Below are 16,256 nucleotides of genomic sequence, written 5' to 3' on the forward strand. Positions count from 1 at the left end.
CAAGACTCCTGTGGGCCAATTCAGGAATGAGCCAGAGGGGAAGAGCCCACCCGCATGCCACTACGTGCCAGTCACTATGAGAGGCGTGCTACGCCCATTACCCCATTTAATCCCCACAACCTCCCTGTGAGGTAAGTAGCATCACTCCCATTTTACAGAGGACAAACCCAAAGTTCAGAGATAGTATGTGTGTGGCTTGTCCAATGTTTACAGTGACTGAAAACCCATGGTCCATCTGTGATAGTATGCTTCAAATTGAGAGTACTCCAAAAATCTTGGTTGACAGAATGAATGCACTGAGCGATCAATTTCTCAATCAGTGAACAATTCAGCTTGTTCTCATATGGGTAGCACTGATCCTAGGACAAAAAAGAAAGCAAGCCGATTTCAGTGCCCCACCACAAGCCCATTAAAACCTCCCATCAATTGCACTAAACTCATTACAATTGCTGCTTGCAGGAACAATTTATTCCATCACATAAAGCAAGAGCTTCCCTGAGACATACATGGTACAGAACAGATGCCAGCCCCACTCAAATGTCAAAGCTGAACATGCACCAGGTTGTGGTGCCTCCCACCTGCCAGGTTAACAAGGGAGCAGGCAGAAGCTGAGCTCAGCCTTTATCCATCTCCCTATGGCCAGGATGGCCAGAGAGCTGGGAGGCAACCAACCCTCTACCTGCTCCACCTGGCCAGGCCATTCAGTCCAGCTCCAGGTTTGCCAGCCTCCCAAAACTCCCTCCTCAACTAGAGAAGGAAACTCAATGTGCACACAGGAAACCCAGGGCAGGAGGCACTTGAAGGGGATCTTCAGGTGATTGTGAGGCTGTGCAGGGGAGAGAATCAGCATCATTCCAGATGATGGTACAAATGTTTTGAGAGCCACTGACTCCTACAGAGCCAATTCTTCCAAAGGCGCTTTCTTTGGAGCAGGTGGTCACCTGGGTTCCTGCACCACCTCAGCTCTGCTGCCTCCCTCACACACAGACAAAACTCCTGCTCCTGCTCCAGGAGTAGCCCCCAGAGGAGCTCAGCACCTTGACTGCCCTATTTATTCCCTTCAAATTGACCTTGAGGCAGGAGAAGGATTGGCGTGAAGGGCTTAGCCTGCAGCGAGGTGGTGAAAGTGGAACAGATGCTGTTTGCTACACAGAGTCAAGAGTCACCAAAGCTCACACAGCCACACTTGGGGGCACAAGCTGCAGAACGTGAAGGATGTCCCATATCCTAAGACCCTAACCAGGAGTTCCAAAAAGGGCTGCCCTCCTGATAAACCAAAGACAACACTTTGCATGCAGACTCCCTTCACAAAGAAGGCTGTGGGTCAAAAGCCACGATACAGACAAAGTAGTTTTGGAGGCCCAGTCTTACTGCCCCCCACCCTGTTCCCCACAGCCCTCCTCAGTCCAGGGGAATGGCGGCTGTCTGGCAGTGTGCACCTCCCCTGAACGGAGGGCAGGGCCCTGAAGGATGACTCTGACTATCCCTCTCTGACAGCTTCCCACAGTCTGCTGGGTTCAGTCCACACCCACACCACCGCCAGAACTCAGGTCCCTCTATGCCTCAGAGCAGCCTGATTCTAGCCTCAGCTTCCCTAGGCAGCCCCGTTTCTACCACGTGGTATCCTGACTGTGCCCTCACTTTTCTACATCTCTTTGTGCCGTTACTTCTGCCCATCTCTGCCTATGGAAATCATAACTATCTTCCAATACCCTTCTCAATCTACAAACTCCACCTCCTCCAGGGAGCTTCCCCTGGCTCCCACACTCTGTGGACATTCCATACTCTGTCTTGGTGTTCAGCCACAGGTGAGCTTGTCTAACGCACCTCCCTCCATGAGTTAGAAGAGCAGGCAGCTTCCAGCAGTCACCACAGGGACTTTAGCCCAGCAGCTGCACACTGAGCTCCAAGCCTGGGCCTATGGCCATTGATGCCCCTAGCACCCTATCTGCCGTCTCTCAGGATTCCCTCCTCCTCCTGTTCCCAGCTCACTCATCCTACACCCCATCCTCTCAAGGTTCAGCCCTTGGACGACAGCTAATCAAAGATAAACTCATCTCTGTCAACATATGGTCCTTCCCAGTTAAATTCTGTATTTTTAACAAAGGGCCTCTGCAGACAAGGGCTGGGAACAAAGGTGGGAATTCTAAGCCCCAAGGCTCTGGGGGAGGTGTTTATGATAAGAAAAGATCTTGGGACTGAGACCAGCCAGTGCTACAAGTGTACACAGCATAAATTCAAAGAATGTGGGAGGCTTTAGAAAGGGAGGATGAGGCTCTGTCCTTCAGTCAAGGCAGCCAACTGTGAGCACAGCTGCCTTAGACTGATCAAGGACCACAGCCTGGTGGGAAATGGTAGATGGAAAAAAGACCTGACTCTGACCTGGCTGGTTGACCTTGAGCAAGAAACACACCTCTCTGTGCACTCAGCATCAGAAAGCATCCGAGTGTCAGTTTCTCCACAGGTAAAACAAGGTGGCCAGGATGAGAACTAGACGATCCCATGAGGCCCATCCAACCTGACATCCCAAGGCTCTGTGACTCATGGCCTCTGTGGCCTCCTCCCTCCTGGGAGGTCAGTGTCATTTGAAACTACACCACTCTCCTGTCATCTCAAGCCCCACCTGAGTCCAAAGGGAAAGGGAGAGCTAGAGATCTCCCAGCCAATCCGCAGGCGGCATATGAGGGCAGGCCTCAACCACTGCAGGTGGAAAGAAGGGGCAGAAGTTGGGGGAGGGTGTTGCATTCTATGCTCTCATTCATGCCATCTGTCTCAGCCTAGACAAAAGACAGTCAGCCGGTTGCCTTCACCTCCTTGGCCAACCTTTTTTAGAGATTACAACTATCTGCTAAATTTAAGTGCCGGTCTAAAATCAGGACATATAAGGTCTCTAAGGCTGGATTTGAAGGGTTTCATAATGGATAGAGCATAAGAGCGATGAAGAATTAAACTTGGAGGCAATCTAAGCTGTCTTGTGCAGCCATGCCAATTAAAGATCTTTAAAAATAGCCTCTCTCCTCTCATGCTGTAGATGAAGTTTCAGAAATAAACAGACATCTGCTAGGAGCTTCTGAAGAGATACAACATAAACACCCCAGAAAGCAGCCATAAACAGCCCACAGCCCTCTCTAGGCAGCAGGCAGCGTTCTGTTCACCAGGGGAGGAGGGGGGAACCCAGGGCCCAGGGAAATGGAGAGGAGGGTTCAGGGGTCAAGGGCAAAGGAGGAGGTGGTGTCCAGTGGCTGGGGTGGATGGAGGTTGGCTCCCCACAGGGAGAAGGAAGTAGTGGGGCCAACTGAACTTGGTAGAAAATGGAGAACTGGCTGCCTTCTGCAGGGAAAGAAAAGCTCAGGAACTCACCTAGAGGATTTTCAGAAAGCCATCCAGAGAATTCCATACCAGTGTCATTCATTCTGGCAATGGGTCACTCATTAAATGTGAAAAAACAAAACAACAACAACAACAAAAACCCTGACATTTTGGAGTGCATATCCATGCAAGGTACTTCACAAATATTTTAATTTCATCTCCAGATCAAGCTCTTGAAATAGGTATAATTACCTCCTTTATGTAAACTAAAATACTAGGATTCATTAACTTGCCCAAGGCCACATGGCTCAGATTTGAGCCCAGGTCTGTCTTAGTGCTTTTTGTTTTTGCCTATATCACCTGCATCCACAACATGCCCCTGAGGTTTATTCTCAGAGTCCAGGCTCTTTGAACCCCCAAATCGAACACAAGGGGATTCCTAAAGGAGATAGCTGGCAGAGTAGGGTGGAAGGGGTAATAGTTAGGCCTTGGCCAAAGGAGACAATGGCCAAGTCTCTGCAGCCCTGTGGGCCCTGTCTCTTTACATCCTGGTCGCTTCTTAGCAAGCCCCAGGAAGAGCAGAAGGGGAACAGGCACCAGGTCATGCCTAGACTATGTCTGGAAGGATCCACAGGGGGCTGGGGACAACAGCTGCCAAAGAGGTAAGAACTGAGGGCTGGAGGACAGGGAAAGAAGGGAGATGTACTTTTCCTTCAATTTCCTTTGTACTGAGTGAATATCTTACCATGCATCTATGTGTGTGTGTGTGAAGGTAAGTCCTATGCATCTATTCATGTGTGGGATGAGTACCACACATATATGTACATATGTGTGGGTAAGTCACTTTTAAGAAAGTCCAAGATACAAGATAACCAACACACCCAAGTAAGACCTTCTAGGTCCTCTTGTTGGGGCAAACCTCGAATCCAGAAGAAGCCTGAAATTTCACACAGTGCTTCTTCCTCCTCCTCCTCCTTCACAACAGTAAGGTGTGGCAACTCCAGGCATGTGGCCGGGAAGCTCTCCCGACATGGACCCCATGGTCCCCAAGGCTCCAACTGCACGAGCCTCATAGGACATTCCCTGATGAAAAAGACTGAGTGAATCCTCTCCCTGAGTGTCTGGAAAGAGGTCAGAAATTCCTCTGTGTGTTTCTCTATTCTGTTTTCCTTTCATTTAGCCATCAGATACCTCCTTCCTACAAGCAGGGAGATCCTGATCTTATTACCTTTGCATCAAATTGTGCAAAGCCTGGCTGTCCTGACACACGGAGCTGACTTGACAGCAGCCACAGACTCTACACACAGCACCCAACCCCCATTCTGCTCCTTTCGGATGAACAGTTGTCCAATGAGGGCTCAGCAACCAAGCTCCTGGCAGACCCTGGGCCCACTCTGTTTCAGAGGGCAGCTCTTGTTAGTGAGAGCTGCTTCTTTATCCTCCCCTACACCTCATTATCCTGGCTCCAACAAACTATATACTGAGATCCCACAAAGCTTCACCAGATAAGTCAGTATTCAGATAAGTGGCCTGGGCCAGCCATTCAGAGTCATGGGAGCAAAGAAGTAGTTTCTGCACCTCGACATGTTGGTACTGCTACAGCAAGGCCAGAACAGGGCGTTCTTAGACTCCCATTCGTGTCTCTGGCATGTGATGGGCTTCCAGGCTGCGTGCATCAGGACCTTGGGTCTGGAGATGTCCCACAAACCAGCTGCTGCAATGGCTCAGGGGCCAGGGACCACCATCCAACCCCTTGCTGCCAGCAGAAAGAACGTCTGCACTAGACGTCCTCTCCTGCCCAGTGAAGGAGAAAAACCTGAGCCCCAAACCAGCAGGAAGCACAGCTCCTGTTCTTGTGCCTGCCCTTACCTCTGTCATTCATCAAAAGAAATCTAACCAAGCCTTGGAAGGAATGCAGGTGCACCAAGGTATCAGAACAGCCACTGGGAGGTGGAGGTGGGGATTTGAGAGAAAGAGGAAGGCAGTGAAATTCCCCTGACCCTCAGGGGAGAGAAACATTAGCTCAAATAAAGAACAAACTAAAATTTTCAACTCTAAAAACACCAGCACTATCCGCATACACACAGCTCACTGCCAGACACCACTGAGATGGGCAGTTTGTGCTGTGATGACGGCAGTGATGTTTAGACGCAAAGACAGGTACAGTGCAGTGGCACTTCAGACACTGTTCCATACATGGTCATCACAAAAGGCTCTTCATTTGAGACATGAGCAGCTGACAGAGAAGGGAAGCATCTCCAAATCAGACCCCGTGGTTGGCCCAATCCTGCAATGAAAGTTTGCTCGTGAACAGAGGGCCGGAGTCACCTATCACTCCCACCGGCTCTGAATTTCTGAGGCCATGTGATCGATGTTTTAGGAAGAAGAAGTCTTATCAGCCCGGGCCAGCCATGCTGTCTACCTTTGGGGAGGGTGTAGGGAGGAAAACAGAAACTGGAGGAGGGAGGAGTCCAGACACCCCAGAGTGACGGAGCAGGGTGTTTGGTCACTGGGCACTTTCCTGAGAGGACAAGACAGGCCACTGGAGCGTGGAACTTTGCCCTGCCTTGTCTTGGCAGTCTGCGTCATTTTGTCTTCCCCTGAGGGCTTAACCTTCCTGAATTAAAAAAAAAAAAAATCAAAATCAAGAGCCTAACATTAGAAAGATTTCATCTGGGGGACAGCAAAAGAAGAAGTAGCAAGGGAAAGAGGGGCCGGGCACGGTGGCTCACGCCTGTAATCCCAGCACTTTGGGAGGCTGAGGCAGGCGGATCATGAGGTCAGGAGATGGAGACCATCCTGGCTAACATGGTGAAACTCGGTCTCTACTAAAAATACAAAAAAAAATTAGCCGGGCGTGGTGGCGGGGGCCTGTAGTCCCAGCTACTAGGGAGGCTGAGGTAGGAGAATAGCATGAACCCGGGAGGTGGAGCTTGCAGTGAGCCGAGATTGCGCCACTGTACTCCAGCCTGGGCGACAGAGCGAGACTCCATCTCAAAAAATAAATAAATAAATAAATAAATAAATAAATAAATAAATAAAGGAAAGAGGGTAGGGCTACATGGGTTTCATAGCTTCCTGTCTCCCAATCCTCAGTTTTCTTTATTTTCTAACTTTTAGAAAGTCGGGTTATGTTCATCGTGAAAATAACGATCCAAGCAGATATCGAAATCCCAATAGTGCTGTGGCTTTATCTGCCCGTATAACTCCAATTACATGAATAATTCTGTCTACCTACTTCAAATTAGTTGAAAGAAGTCTTCTTTTTTAAGAAAATAAATATTTGGATTTTCCGTTATAAAAATAAAATATTTGTCTTACAAAAACTTTGAAAAAAAGTACTAAAAAGCAAAAGATAAAGGAAAAAGTCAACTCTAACACTGCCATCCAGAGTCAGAAGACTTAAAATTTCATTAGATTTTCTCCTAGGGCAAAAGGCTGGGCCAGGCATAGTGGTTCATCTGTGATCCCAGTACTTTGGAAGGTCAAGGCAGGCGAGTTGCTTGAGCTCAGGAGTTTGAGACCAGCCTGGGCAATATAGCAAGACTTTGTCTCTACTAAAATTAAAAAGTAAAAATTAAAAGCCTGCCTGTGTTAAAAAGGAAAAAAAGAAAAAATGTCCCAAACAAACCATGTATTCATGTTGAGGGCTGTTTGCAGGGAAGGGCCATTACTGGATGGGTAAAAGATGCCTATCAAGGTGTCCAGCACCCCTAAGGACATTTGGTGAGAGAACCAGGTGTGAAGTCCATTACCAAGAGAAGCAGGTACTTCTCCTGCCCTCCTGAGCCTCTGGTCTCCTTCATTAGGCCACCCACAAAGGTGCCAGTGGTAGTACTAACTCTATAGAACAAATTCAGACAAGATACTTGAAGGTTATAAACACTTATTTTCCATCAGTACCTGCCCCAGTTGTGGATGAATAGTGATTTGAAGAAGGCACCACAACTTGCCCAAGAGTAAGGCAGGTTAGAGAAGGCTCTGGAAGGCACAGGAGAAGCAGCACTGTCCAGAGACAGAAGAAGAAAAAGTGAGTGGTCTCCACCAAGCCCAGGGCCAAGTTTCTGGGTTGCAACATGGTCATTCCTGTGGTGGAATTCAAAGCTTGGACAGAAGTGACCTCAGTCTCTGTCAGCCCCATATGTGACCTGTGGAGGCCAGTTGCTGATCAAGGCACAAACGCAGCTGTCTGGGTTCCCCACCACAAACCAGCGCAGTGAGGGGGAGCAGCAAATAGTTCTTCTATTATTTTAGGATGTTTACAGACTGACGCGTGCTGAGGAAACGTCCACACGTAAGCAAGTCATTTTTTTAAAACCTCTTATCTAAGCACGTGCACTGGTAGTCACACAAATCCATGACTGGGTTCATTAATTCAAAGCACATTTCCTGAGTAGCTATGATACAACTGGACAAATGCTTATGGAGCTTCTGCGTGTCCCAGACACGGCGCTCAGTGCTAAGGATCCAGCACAGCAAAGAGATGGGCTTGTCTTAAGGGACTCCCTATGTAGTGGGGGAGACGGGCAGTTAACACAGAGGGTAATGGCTAGTTAAAGAGGGGGCGCTTCTCCAAACTAAAACCAGGCATAAAAGGACTAACGGCCTAATGCGGCATACAGACTGGATCCTCATTCGAACAAACCAACTCTAAAGGTCATTTCTGACACAATCAAGGTGGACAGGTGACGTCTAAGAAGCACTGTTAATACGTGCAGTAGTGAAATGTGGTTATGCAAGAGAATGTCCTTTTTAAAAGAGTTGTGTACTGGATTATATAGAAGCAAAATGACATGACATTAGACATTTGCTTTAAAATATTTCAGGAATAAATATTCCTTTCAGAGGGAAAGGGAGAAAAAGAGAGAGAGGAAGCCAGCAAGGCATTATCTCAATAACTGTAGAAGCTGGGCAATGAGTACATGGGGCTGATGAAGCTATTATGATTTTGTGTATGTGAAAATGTTTGTAATATTTTTGATGAGAGGACTGCGATACATTCTGGTAGATACCCTCATGGACATAGCTCAAATAAAGGCTAACAAAATACAGAGCAAAGAGCACAGAGGATTTGCAAAACCAGAAAATAAATCTGCCAAGTTTATGAGTGTTTTAAATGCCATTTCATAGTGAGGTGAGAAGACATGTTCATAAATAATTACAATATAGGGTGAGAAAGGGTAAGTACTGTAGCCCTACTCATCTCCAGGAGGTACATCCCAAGACCCCCAGTAGATGCCTGAAACCTTGGATAGTACCAAACCCTATATATGCTGTGTTTTTTCCTATACATACAAGAGCGATTAAATTTTCTTTACAAATGAGGTACATAAAGAGATTACAACATTAATGATAAAATAGAACAATTATAACAATATACTGTAATAAAAGTGATGTGAATGTGGTCTCCGTCTCTCTCAAAATACTATAATATTTTCAGACCATGGCTGACTGTAACCGAAACCTCAAAAGGTGAAACTGCGGATAAGGGAGATGACTGTGCAGCAGAGGAGCTATACCTGCCAAGCCTCCAGAGTTCAGAGACAGCCACAGGCTTTTCCTACTTCCCATAGCATTTAATTCTCCACACTCAAACCTCACTCATACATGCTGTGTGATGCAGGCAAGTTGTAACCTTTTTTGTTGTGGTCATTACTAGAGATGGCAGTCTTGCTATGTTGCCCAAGGTGGTCTTGAACTCCTGGCCTCATGGAATCCTCCCACCTCGGCCTCCAAAGTGCTGGTTTTACAGGCATGAGCCACCACACCCAGCCAAGTTGTAACTTTTCTGGGTCTCAGCTTCCTCATCTGTAAAATGCAGTTAACCCCACTTACTTCTTCAGAGGTGAAATGAAACAATAGAACGATGTAAAGAATGAAACATCTCAGCATGATGAACAGTATTCTCTTCTCTGACTCTTTAAAGAATAGAGACTGTTAGCCCTCAGAGGGCGTCTAGGATTAGCAATGTTCCACCGAGTTATTCTTTTACCCATACCACGTCCCGTCCTGCCAGAGCCAAGGCTTCCACCAAGAAGACAAGACCTCTACACTTCAGCAGTGGGAAGCAAAGGGTGCAGGCCCATGGCTGGGAGGCAAACCCAGGTATGCGTGTAGACATGGGTGGAGAGAATAGAAACATACCCCAATTATAGGCAGAGAAGGAATCTGGGATCATATGGCTGCTCCTTGCAGCCTGGGAGTGGGCCTCCAATGGCCACAGCCACACCCAGGCATAGTTCTTAAAAGCTGACTTATACTAAAATATAATTGATTAGTACCAGTTTTCATGATTTTCATGACATCATGAAAATAAGTCATGAAAATCATGACTTATCATGATTTTCTTTTGAAAGAGGAGATGAGCAGAAAGCTAGAACCCTAGGCCTGAAGGAAGAGGGGGGTGGAGATAAAAGTGATGTCATGTTTTTATAGAGTATGTTCAAACTGGATTTCAATTACCCCACAACCATAACACTACACCCCAACACCAGTGCCCCCACAAAAGTCCCACAAAACTAGAATCAGTCCCAAGGTAGAGGTTATTTCAGCTAACACAGTCCTCCTAGACTATACCAGAAGCCAGCTTCTCAGAGGTGAGGCCAGGTCAATGGCAGAAGCAGGCTTGCTTCCAAAATAGCACCCAATCCCTCCCCATAGCAATCTGGCCAACACTATCCACTACTCTCAACTAGGGGGAGGATAAGGGGTTTGCAGGTTGAACAACTTGGCTAACCTGGGTCACTTCAACTGTTTTGCCAAAGAAGCATCCCCTGAAATCCTGGTGGAGAGCATCTTTCTGAGGCTGGGAGGCTCTAGTCAGCACGCTGTAGGGCCATAGTCCTGCACACAGCACACCACTTCCCACAGCCATGAAACAAGAGCACTCGACTTACAATGACAGTGCCAGGACCTGGCTCAGACACTTGTTGTGTGACCTTGGGCACCTACCATACCTGAGCCTCTTTCCCCATCTCTAAAATGGGGAGGGCAAAACTCTTAGCGTTTTTGGAGAATAACCATGAATTTGGCTGCAAAAGTGCCACAAGACAAGACCTATTGCCCAGTAAGCACTTAATAAATCCGCCTTCTCTCTGCATGAAGAAAAGTGAGTTCTTATTGTATTAAAGTCTCCACGGCATCTCGCAGGGCTGCCCTGGAGACTGGAGGCCCACTTGTTAGGTCGACTGCCACTGGAGAGGGGGAGCAGGGCAGAGTAGGTGCAGGGGTCAGGGAACCTGGCACAAACATTGGAGGGCCAATTCGCCTCTGGCTTTTCTCCCGTGGGACCTGCCCACAAGGGGCCTGGCTAGTGACTTTATTCTTCACCAAAATCATTGTAGATTGTAGTTAACAGGCGACAACGACAGCAAGAGAGCCGGCACACTGCTCTAGGCCTGGCAGAGCCCTACAGGCTTCCAAATAAAAGTTCTTTCCGCCTCAAAAACCCAGGCCTCAGAATAAACAACGTGGAAGGAGACATACATTTACTCTGGTTTCCACATCTCCTCATCCCCATCCAGTAAAGGCTGTTCCCAGCTCTGCCAGTGAGGATGGCGGTGAATAAAAATTAACCCCACCTGCCCCGTCTGGTCCAGCAGTGGCTTAGACGCTGTGGGCAAGATTCCACCTCTCCCCGGGACCAGCCAGGCACCCACAGGGCGGGCGCCGCGGACACCCCGTGGGGGTGCTCCTGTGCCTGGAGCGAGCGCGGGCTACTGGGGATGCAGGGGACGCGATGCAGAGCGGACAGTGCCGCGGCCCCTCGGACCACTGCCACGACCCCATCCCCGACTCGGCTCCAGATCGCAGCCTGCCAGGCCACTGACATTTGGCCCAAGTTAACTTCCTGTTACTAAAGAGGGAGGGGACAAGGGAGGGGGAAAAGGGCGCCCAGTGAAGAGCTGGAACGGGGCGTGCAAGGCTCGGAACCCCAGTCCTGGGAAGTTTGGGGATGGTCTTCTGCCCGGTGACAGGCGGCACTGCAGGCGCGTCACTCCCACCCCGTTGTGGCGCTTGGGATTTTCTAGGCTTGGAACTGCAGGGTTTGGGTGTTGCGGGGCGGAGTAAGAGGTAGTTCGGCGTGCCGGTGGGAGGCTTTTATTGCGTTCTAATTGGTTCAGAGGCCGGCCAGGGCCGCCCCGGGCTTCCCGGCAGCGCCACCTGCTCGCTGTGCGCCCCGCAGGGTGGGTTTGAGGCGGGGGATGCTGCGGCCGCACCTGACCCTCCCGGGCGTCGGACAAGCCGCAGAGTCCAGCCGGGGCTGGCACGGTCCCCACCCGCGCCCGCCCGCCCTCCCCACCCGGAGGACAGCGCCGCCCCCGCCTTACCGAAAGTCGCACGGGCTGCCAGGCTCCGGGTCAGCGCCTGCCTCCGCCCTGGCCGCGGGCGCAGCGATCGGGGCCCGCGGGCCACTGGCGGAGCTGGGAGCAAGCGAAGCGGCCCCGCGCAGGCTTAGCCAGCCAAGCGCCTGCGGTTCTGCGCCGCGCGGTGGACCGGGCTGGGGAACGCCCCCGACAGCGGCGCGGCCAATGACAGGACAGCACGGAGCGCGCCCCGCCCCCGTGGGGCCGGCTGTCACCGCCGCTGCCGCCGGCGCACGTGGGCTGTAGCCCGGCCCAGAACGCAGGGAGTGGCCGGGCGCTCGCACCCTGACCCGCGCAGGTCGGAGACCAGGGAAGGGCTGCTGGGAGCGGGGCGTGGTAGCGCTGCGAGATGAAACCCCGGGTGTTGGTATGCGGGTATCAAGGGAGCGGCGAGGGCCTGGGCCTCACGCTCCTTGGTCTAGGAAGCTGGAAAGCAAACCACCGCATCCCCTTTTGGACATAGGGGAGCGGCATGGCACTTCTAGTACCGACTGTGTACGTCCTGTGGACCTCCCTCTTTGCTTGGCTCCTTGACCACCCTGAGCTTCCGCAAACCTCCTTGCTAACTAATAGGATCTTCCCCTTACCTGGCCGTGCTTAGGCTAAAGCTAGTGGGAGGGGGGCGGTGGTGCAGACTACCTGTGTTACCTTGGTCAGATCACCTAAACACCCTCTACCTTTGGCTGTCAGATCCCTATCTTAATCTCTGCTCTGCCCACCTTCCCGGGTTACCCTTACCTCCCACAGCTCCAGAGAGCAACATTCACAGACAGCACAGTGTGAATGGAGTGGGGCCTAGTGAGCACTCGGAAGCACTCTGTAGACTACAAATACTATAAAACACCTTCTGTTTAAATGGGTCTTGTAGCAGTTATCATGAAATGGGGATCTCCATGGGCAGGAGCCATATCTGACTCACCTCTGGAACCCCGGGCACAGGGCTTGACCCAGTGTAAGCATCAGTAAGTGTCCTTTGAACTGAGCTACCTAGGCAGAGGAAAACAGGCAGACTGGAGCACTGAGAAACAGTATTGTGGCTCCAAGCTGCTGGAATTTCCCCAGCACAAGACCACCTCCAGGAGACACCACGTTCCCTTGCCAGACAAGTGCAAACAGAAAGTTTGCCTCCCCAAACCTGCAGCTTATTATTATTATTTTTTCTCTACTCTACTTCTTGCCATGTAATCCTACTCTCAGCCATTTGGTGTTTACCAGGGATTGTCCTACCTGGCAGCTCTCTTAGCTCTCTCTTCAGAATTCAATCAACTTCCTGTAGATGAACTTTTCAGCAAAAACTGTTCCTGCCCAATTTGCAAGGCCCAGTCAGCTTGTACTCTCAGAGGGTCAGCACTCCAGGCTGATGGAAATCTGCCTGTGATGCCAGCTTGGGTAGTGCCCTTCACATGTGATCTCATCTAAGCCTGGCTTGACAGGTGTGTATTTTATCATCACCCTGTTTCACAGATGTGGAAACTGAGACCAGTGAGGTAAAACAACTGGTCAACGTCACATGGTTAGTAAGTATCAGAGTCTGGATTTGAGCCAGATCTGGCTCCAGAATCTACATGCCTAACCACTAGGTACTGGGGTCTCTACAGCACTGCCCATGCCTCTAGGGTACTGGACAGGTCAAGTCTAACCCTGAAAGAGCTGCTCTGGGCCTGACCCACTCCCAGTCTATCCAAACCATCTGTCGAGCTCAGGCCAGGGCACTGTAAGGGAGAGGAGACTCCACTGGGCTGGCCCTACCTTATTTGGAAGAGTGATATAGAAAATCCAAGGCAGTGAGGAACTTCAGGAAGCAGTGTTACATCTGTCCCTACCTTGACTGCACTGGACATAAAGTCTCTTGCTATTGACCTGTACCTGAGACACCCATGTTGTGGATAGAGATGGAGATAGAATAATTCATTCATTTAACAAACCCTTCTGCGAACCAAATGTGGTCCCTGCACTCATGTAACTTATAATGCAACAGATGAATAATCAGAAGTATAAAATGCTGGCCAGACATGGTGGCTCAGATCTGTAATCCTAGCACTTGGGAAGCTGAGGGCCGATCACCTGAGGTCAGGAGTTCAAGACCAGTCTGGCCAACATGGTGAAACACTGTCTGTACTAAAAACACAAAAATTATCTGGGCATCATGGCACATGCCTATAATCCTAGCTACTCGGGGGACTGAGGCAGGAGAATCACTTGAACCCGGGAGGTAGAGGTTGCAGTGAGCTGGGATCATGCCACTTTACTCCAGCCTGGGCAACAGCTAGACTCCATCAAAAAAAAAAAAAGAAGAAGAAGAAGAAGGAGAAGAAGGAGAAGAAGGAGAAGAAGGAGAAGGAGAAGGAGAAGGAGAAGGAGGAGGAGGAGGAGGAGAAGAAGAAGAAGAAGAAGAAGAAGAAGAAGAAGAAGAAGAAGAAGAAGAAGAAGAAGAAGAAGAAGAAGAAGAAGAAGAAGAAGAAGAAGAAGAAGAAGAAAGAAAGAAGAAGGAGAAGAAGAAGGAGAAGAAGAAGAAGGAGGAGGAGGAGAAGAAGGGGAAGGGGAAGGGGAAGAAGAAGAAGTGGTGCACAATGCTTTGGGAGCTGTATTCTTTATTATTCATATTTTTTTCTTTTACAGTTTTATCACCTTACCAATAGCACAACATTCTCCCTTGGTATTAAAACAAGCTTACTGCTATTTCAGGAACACTGTGGGCCAACCAACTTTAACAAAGATAGCATTGCTCAGCACAGAAGTTGAAGCAACTTAAAAATTAGAAGTTACCAATGCATTCCCAGAAACCTTGCCTCCTTTCCCCTACCCTACTCCCAATCTTTTTAACTCAGGGGGCTCAGATAAGAAAGACTCTTGCTAGGTGGGTTTGAGGGCTGAGAGGTGAGCTTTTCCTTGGATGCAGGGCAACCTGGGAACTGAGAAGGGCTAACTGCCTGGAGGGAAATAAAACCTGGGGACTTCTTGAGCCAGTGGCCAGAGCCACTCACCACCTCACACAAGCCACCCTTGCTGACCATCTTCCTGCAGTGTGAGGAGGAGTGGGTTAAGGATGTCACAACTCACCCTCCTCTGGACTAAGCAGGCACCATGTGATATCCTGCTGGGCTGTGACTATGTCTAGGAGTTATACAACTCAGCTCTTCAAATGAAAGATCTAACGTTAGGGCAAACTTTAGAGGAATATTTATCTAATCCTTTACCTGGCCAATGAAAGAAAAGAAGAGGCCAGGCGTGGTGGCTCATGCCTGTAATCCCAGCACTTTGGAAAGCTGAAGTGGGTGGATCACCTGAGGTCAGGAGTTCAAGACTAGCATGGCCAACATGGTGAAACTCTGTCTCTACCAAAAATACAAAAATTAGCTGGGCATGGTGGTACACACCTGTAATTCCAGTTACTTGTGAGGCTGAGGCCAGAGAATTCTTGAACCCAGGAGGTGGAGGTTACAGTGAACCGAGATCACACCACTGCACTCCAACCTGGGTGACAGAGCAAGACTCCGTCTCAAAAAAACAAAAGAGTGAGAAGAGAAAAGAAGGAGGAAGGAAGGAAGGAAGGAAGAAAGGGAGGGAGGGAGGAAAAGAGGGAGAGAGGGAGTGGAGGAGGGAGGGAGTAAGGGAAGAAAGAAGAAGGAAGAAAGGAAAAGAAAGAAAAGAAAAAGAGGCCAGGTGCAGTGGCTCATGCCTGTAATCCCAACACTTTGGGAGGCCAAGGCAGGCAGATCACCTGAGGCTAGGAGTTTGAGACCAGCCTGGCCAATATGGTGAAACCCCATCTCTACTAAAAATACAGAGCTTAGCTGGGCACCATGGTGCGCACCTGTAATCCCAGCTACTCAGGAGGCTGAGGCAGGAGAATCGCTTGAATCCAGGAGGTGGGAGTTGCAGTGAGCCGAGATCACACCACTGCACTCCAGCCTGGGCAACAAGAGCGAAACCCCATCTCAAAAAAAAAAAAAAAAAAAAAAAAAGAAAAAGAAAAAGAAAAGGAAAGAAATGGAGGCCCAGAGACAGAAGGACACTTCTGATGGTCACAGAGTGAGTGAATAAGTGTGTTCCAGGTATGCAATGTCCCTTTCTCACTCTTAGCATGACAGACAAACTAACTCAATCTCTTTATGCAGCAGGCTCAATAGTCTATATTTAATAGCCACCTCTTCCCCAGGCCACTTTTCCAGGATGCTGCTTGTGGAGGTTGTCTGGGAGATGCAGATGGCCACTTAGCATGAGAGGGAGGAAGGGAAGGAAGGCCCAGATTCATCCCTAAATATAGTTTCATCTCAGACGGAAGCAATGGCCTCCACAGCACTATGCATGCCTCCCCCTGAAAGAACCCAGCTGGTGCTCGAGGGCACCATCGGTTATCCACCTGATGGTGTTCAGAGGACTGTGGGGGTGGCAATTCTGGCTTCTTTTGATTTCCAGCCTAGCAATATGCTTGAAGAAAGGTCAGAGTTGAACTAAGTGGACTCCTGATGAGAGATTTTCTGTAATGAAGCCAGGGTGCCTCTCAAGACATTTGAATAGCAGAGAAGACAGTTGCACCAGGCTCTGGATCTCTTCCTAAATGCCATAGATCTAGAGAAG

General features: G+C 49.4%; 1 protein-coding gene across 17 annotated transcripts in view; it reads right to left on the reverse strand.

Annotated features, from left to right (window-relative positions):
- Nucleotides 1-11,791, reverse strand: part of MICAL2 (microtubule associated monooxygenase, calponin and LIM domain containing 2) — a 152,100-nt gene extending 140,309 nt beyond the window's left edge. For 15 of the 17 annotated variants that reach the window (XR_003115590.1, XR_003115587.1, XR_003115588.1 and 12 more), the window contains exon 1: nt 11,640-11,791. The gene's annotated coding sequence lies outside the window, so the exon portion shown is untranslated. Of the gene's footprint in view, nt 1-5,394; nt 5,597-11,639 lie in introns of all 17 variants that reach the window. The other 2 variants (XM_025356026.1, XM_025356028.1) reach the window with 2 other exon arrangements.
- Nucleotides 11,792-16,256: the final 4,465 nt, after the last annotated feature.

This window comes from Theropithecus gelada, chromosome 14 (assembly GCF_003255815.1).
Source record: "Theropithecus gelada isolate Dixy chromosome 14, Tgel_1.0, whole genome shotgun sequence".
Lineage (NCBI taxonomy): Eukaryota > Metazoa > Chordata > Mammalia > Primates > Cercopithecidae > Theropithecus > Theropithecus gelada.